At 42.5% G+C, this 6,387-nt stretch overlaps 1 non-coding gene across 1 annotated transcript; it reads right to left on the reverse strand.

The window, feature by feature from the left end:
- Positions 1–5,429: 5,429 nt before the first annotated feature.
- Positions 5,430–5,535, reverse strand: LOC140870167 (small nucleolar RNA R71). The gene has a single exon (XR_012147142.1). It is a non-coding gene; the product is annotated as a small nucleolar RNA R71 (small nucleolar RNA).
- Between the last annotated feature and the right edge of the window lie 852 nt (positions 5,536–6,387).

The following is a 6,387-nucleotide window of genomic DNA, read 5'->3' on the forward strand; positions in this document are numbered from 1 at the left end:
AAATTAAAGTGAAGCCTCGGCCTTTTATTTATAGACATCGATCGGAACCTCCGATCCTCGATCGGAACCTCCGATCCTCGATCGGAACTTCCGATCTTCGATCGGAATGTCCGATCCTGCCATCGGAGCTTCCGAAGATCCTTATCTGCCACGTGTCAAAATATCACTGGTTGACCTCGGATAGGGGTGATCGGAGCTTCCGATCCTGCCACACGTCATGCCTGACATAATACCATTGAAGCTTCCGATCCTGCATCGGAGCTTCCGATCCGTCCAGTACCCAATTTGTTTAATTAGCGTTGATTAATCCCTTAATCACTGATTTTGGGTATGGGCTACTATATTCTCCCCCACTTAAGATGTTTCGTCCTCGAAATCAGATCTTAAGTACCGAATGTAATACAGAAATCAGAAACATTCTTTATTCTAATCAAACGTTTACAGAGTTTGCAACTGAATACAACTTAAGAATGAAATCAAAACAACTCAAGATGGTCTTCACGCATCCTGTCCTCAAGCTCCCAAGTAGCTTCTTCAGTACCTCGGCGCTGCCACTGAACTAAAACCAAAGGAAAGACTTTGTTTCGCAAGACCTTATCCTTATGATCCAGGATACGAATAGGTTCCTCAACATAGGTCAAATCCTTGCTCACCTGAACCTCAGACCGCTGCAGAATATGGGACTCATCCGCCATATACCGTCGCAACAGAGATACGTGGAACATGTCATGAATACTGGAAAGATGCGGTGGCAAAGCTAGTCGATAAGCCAAATCGCCAATGCTTTCCAAGATCTCAAACGAACCGATAAACCTAGGAGACAACTTGACCTTAAGGCCAAATCTGAGAATTTTGCAAAAAGGCGACACTCTCAGAAATACTTTCTCCCCGACATCAAACTGCAAAGGCCTACGCTTGGTGTTAGCATAGCTGGCCTGACGATCCTGTGCAGTCTTAATCCATTACTTGATCTGATCAACAATGTCTACCGCCTGCTGGATAAACTCCGGTCCCTTAGCCTGTCTCTCCCCCACTTCTTCCCAGAAGAGTGGAGTACGACAACGTCGCCCGTACAACACCTCAAAAGGTGACATCCCAATACTAGTATGATAGCTGTTGTTGTACGCGAACTCGATCAATGGCAAATGATCCTGCCAGGCTGAACCAAAATCCATGACGCACGCTCTAAGCATATCCTCCAAAGTACGGATAGTGTGCTCTGACTGAACATCAGTCTCCGGATGATGGGCAGTACTCAAACTGAGAGTAGTACCCACCGCACACTAAAAACTCCCCCAGAATCTAGAATTAAACCTGGGGTTCTGATCGTTGACAATGCTCACAAGTACTCCATGAAGTCGAACGATCTCCTGAATTTACAACCGAGCCATACGATCCACATTGTACTCCCGGATATAGGCAATGAAATGCGCTGACTTGGTGAGTCGGTCCACCACAACCCAGATAGCATCACAGTTCCTCGGGGATACCGGCAAATGGGTCACAAAGTCCATTGTGATAAACTCTCATTTCCATTCAAGAATAGGCAGACTGTGAAGCAATCCTTCAGGTCGTCGGTGCTCTTCCTTGACCTGTTGACACACCAAACATCTCGAAACAAACTGATAAACATTGCGTTTCATTCCCTTCCACCATAAGCGAGTACGTAGATCCTTGTACATCTTGTTGCTCCCAGGATGAATACTAAACTTAGTGCGATGCGCCTGAGACAAAATCTCCTCTCGCAACTCTACATCCTGCGGAATAACAAGCCTACCAGACAAACACAGAAAGCCATCTAACTGATAATGAAATCCAGACGAGCTACCCTCGTTAGCTAGACGAGCTAAACGCTGGGTCTTCGAATCAGACATCTGAGCATCTCAAATCCGCGAATACAAAGCTGGCTCAGATAATATCGCAAACATCTGGATACTCTGCATACCTTTCTTATGCTTGAAAGTATATCCTGAAGTACAACAGTCACTGATCGCACTAGACTTCGAACAATTCTGAAGTGCGGATAGTCGCACCTTGCGACTCAATGCATGAGCGGTGAGATTAGTAGCTCCCGGATGGTACTTAATCTCGCAATCATAGTCCTTGAGCAAATCCATCCAACGTCTCTGCCTCATGTTCAACTCCGCCTGAGTGAAAAAATACTTGAGACTCTTATGGTCGGTGAAGATCTCAAATTTCTCGCCATACAGATAATGACGCCAGATCTTCAAAGCGAACACAATGACTGCCAATTCCAAATCATGAACTGGGTAGTTGTCCTCGTGAAGCTTCAGTTGTCTAGAGCGTATGCGATCACATGCCCATTCTAAGTCAGGACAGAACCTAACCCCTGCAGAGAAGCATCAGTGTACACATCATACCCTCCAGATCCTGACGGTAATGCCAACACCGGAGCAGAAGTCAACCGCCGTTGAAGCTCACTAATTCTCCTCACACTCGGAGGACCACTCGAAATCAACACCCTTGCGGGTAAGTTGCGTAAACGGTCGAGCTAACTGAGAGAAGTTCAGAATGAAGTGACGATAATACCCTGCTAGACCCAGAAAACTATGGATCTCAGCAACTGTCGTCGGACGCGACCAATTAAGCACCCCCTCAATCTTGCTTGGATCAACAGAAATCCCCTCCCTGGATATGATATGGCCAAGAAAGACCACTCGATCCATCCAAAACTCACACTTTCTTAGCTTGGCGTATAACTGCTCATCTCGAAGAGTCTGCAGTACCAACCGCAAGTGAGAAACATGCTCTTCCGTATTACGCGACTACACCAAGATGTCGTCAATGAAGACCACGACTAACTTGTCCAAATACTCCCTGAAGACACGGTTCATCAGGTCCATGAATATAGCCGGCGCATTAGTCAAACCAAATGGCATCACTAGAAACTCGTAATGCCCATAGCGAGTACGGAATGCAGTCTTGGCTACGTCCTGATCTCGGACTCTCAACTGATGATACCCAGATCTCAAGTCAATCTTGGAGTAAACTGAAGTGCCCTACAGCTGATCAAGTCATCAATACGAGGCAAAGGATACTTGTTCTTCACAGTGACTTGATTCAGCTGCCGATAGTCAATGCATAGCCGCATAGACCCATCCTTCTTCTTTACAAAAAGAACAGGAGCTCCCCAAGGAGATACACTAGGATGAACGTACCCCTTGTCCAAAAGATCATGTAGCTGATTCTTCAACTCACACATCTCTGACAGAGCCAGACGATACGGTGCTCGAGAAATAGGCGAAGTACCCGACATCAACTCTATGCCAAACTCGACTTCCCTAACAGGAGAAAAACCCGGAATCTCATCAGGAAATACATCTGGAAATTCATCCACGACCGGAATGCTCTGTATCCCAACGCTCTCTGATAAGTGCCTTTTGTGCACGTAATTTGTGTTGATATTATTGGATAATTGCTTGGTTTCGAGCTGAATTATGTGGAAGTTGTTGTTTTTGTTGGATGTCAGGAATTACAGGAAATAATAGAAGAAATCATAGAAGTCAAGAAAAGAGCGAAGCAAGCGAAGATGGTTCGTAGTTTGAAGAAACCTGGACAGACAACTATACGCGCCCGCGCCTGTCGTGGTGCGCCCGCGCGTCGACTGAAGTGAAACTCAACAATTTTTCCACAGGAAGCTATGCGCGCCCGCGCTTGGTGTGGTGCGCCCGCGCGTGAAGTCGAGTTACTAAGTGTCTGAGACAGTGTACTATGCGCGCCCGCCTCTCCAGTGGTGCGCCCGCGCGTCGTAGTCTGTATGACGAAGTGCTGTGTTTAATTTTGGGAATTTTTGGATACTTTTGGAAGGTTTTTGGACGAAACTTAAGGGCGTATTTAAGGGTTTTTCAGACCTAATGAGAGTCATCAAGCGGCCACTACACAAAAATAATCTTGAGAGAAAAGTCGTTAAAGTTTCGATCGAGATTTGGAGTTGCTTGGAACGAAGACGAAGACTTTTCAACCGGACACGGAAGAAAGACTTCGGATTTGTTATCTTTACTTTATTTATTTCTTTTGAGATTGAATTATGTTTGAATTTCTGAACATGATTTATGTTGTTATGAATTTTATTATGAACTAAACTTTTTAAGTCTAGAGGTCGATGTAGCCCGGTCAAGACATATTTATGAATTGTTGATTTTAATGAATTGAGTTCTTCTAAATTAATTGTGATTCATGGTTTGATAGTCTTTTCAATTTACTGGCCATAAATTGATTTGTCATATTTATTCAGAATCCGGCACTCGAGAGAGGGGATTTAGAATAGGATCAATAGAATTCACACTTTTAATTGTTTATATGACTCGGAAGAGCTTATAACTTTAATAGAACCTAAAAAGAACATTGTTTCACACATATCATTACAAGTAGATTTTTTATAGGGATATTGAAATCGATCTGTAATTGATACATTCTATTTGATACTTGGAAGAGGGAAATAGTATAATCTATGTGTTCTTGGTTATTAATTTAAATGAATTCATGAAAATAGATTGATTGGGATTGAATATTGTTGAGACCAGGTGAAATCAAACCTCTAGACTATTTTTCTCTGATTGATAATCTCTAAAGGATTGTGTTTGTGCGCGCTTTTCAATTTTTTCTATTTATTTAATTTGTCATAAACCCCTCTAAAGTTTAATTTTCTAAATAAAATTAAGACTATTTTAATTGCAAGTATTGAATATTTTCAAATTATTCCATGTGGGATCGACACTCTCTCTTTCACTTTACTAAAACTTGACACTCGTACGCTTGCGAGTATTTTTCACAACAAGTTTTTGGCGACGTTGTCGGGGAGTAATTTTGATTATTTTTTAATCTTGTTACCAATTAGTCGAAGTTTTAATTTAGAGTTTTATTTATTTTAATTTAAGTACTAATAAATTGTTATTGTTCTTAATTTCAGTTTATGCGAAGATCTCAAAGTGCGAATTCTTTGCTCTTTGATCCAGAGATTGAACGAACTGCACGAGCTTTGAGAAGAGCTAGGAGAGAAGAACAACTTAACATGGCTGAAGAAAATGTTAATGAATTGCCCTTGGTGCCAATTAGAGATCATTTCAGGCCGACGATCCAGGCTCACTATTCTGGAATCGCTCGAGGGACAATAAATGCCAACAACTTTGAGTTGAAGCCGACATTAATTAACATGGTTCAGCAGAACCAATTCAATGGAACTGCCACTGCTGATTCTCATTTACACTTGCGCACTTTTCTAGAGATTACTGATACTGTTAAAATAAATTGTATTTCTGAGGATACAATACGCTTACGTTTGTTTCCTTTTTCTCTCAGGGACAAGGCACGGAGTTGGCTGCAGGCATTGCCGCTAGGACGCATAACAACTTGGGAAGGCATGGCTGTGAAATTCTTAGAGAAATTCTTTCCACCATCCAAAGCAACCCAGCTGAAGATTGAGATCAGTACTTTTCAATAGCATGATTCAGAACAGCTATATGAGGCATGGGAAAGGTACAAAGATTTGTTAAAGCGTTGTCCTAATCATAATATTGCAGATTGGGAAGAAATAGAGTTTTCTACAATGGATTAAATATGCATACAAGAATGTCGGTGGACTCTGCTGCTGGAGGTACCATATTTGCCAAGGACCCCGTTTAGGCTTATGATATGCTGGAACAGATGACTATCAATAGTTATCAATGGCCATCTGAACGTACGGGAGTCAAGAAGGGAGTGTACAGTGTGGATCCTCTTACATCCATTACTGCACAGTTATCTGCGTTGAGTACACAAGTTGCTTCTCTAAACAAGGTGAATATCGCAGAACCTGCAGGTGTATCAGTTTCCATAGAAGAATCTCATCCACCTGAGGAAGCTCAATATAACAATCCCAGAGGCTATGGAAACTATCTAGGTAACCCTCCTCCTAATACTTATCATCCTGGTTTACGTAACCATGAAAACGTTTTTATGCCAACAACAATAATGTGTTGAAACCCCCTCCGGGATTCAATACAAATCAAGGGGAAGGTAAAGGCATTGTTGGAGGATGTGGTGTCTACATTTGTCACTGAATCTAACAAGCGGATGTCGAGGACTGAAGCTCGAATGGACAACATGGAGACACACATGTGCAGTTTGGGAGCTATGATGAAATCCATGGAGACACAGATTGGACAGCTTGCACATGCTTTGAAGGATCAAAACAGAGGGCAGTTTCCCAGCAATACTGAAGTGAATCCAAAAGAACAATGCAAAGCAGTTGAGTTAAAAATTCGGAAGAAGTTAGAAGCTGAAGAGAAGCGCAGAGAAAAAGAAGTAGAAGAACCAGTGACTGAAGAAATTGTGGTTGAAGAGCCCAAGAAGGAATCTGAATCTAAACCGATGTACAAGCCACAACTT

This window comes from Henckelia pumila, chromosome 4, assembly GCF_033568475.1.
Source record: "Henckelia pumila isolate YLH828 chromosome 4, ASM3356847v2, whole genome shotgun sequence".
Classification (NCBI taxonomy): domain Eukaryota; kingdom Viridiplantae; phylum Streptophyta; class Magnoliopsida; order Lamiales; family Gesneriaceae; genus Henckelia; species Henckelia pumila.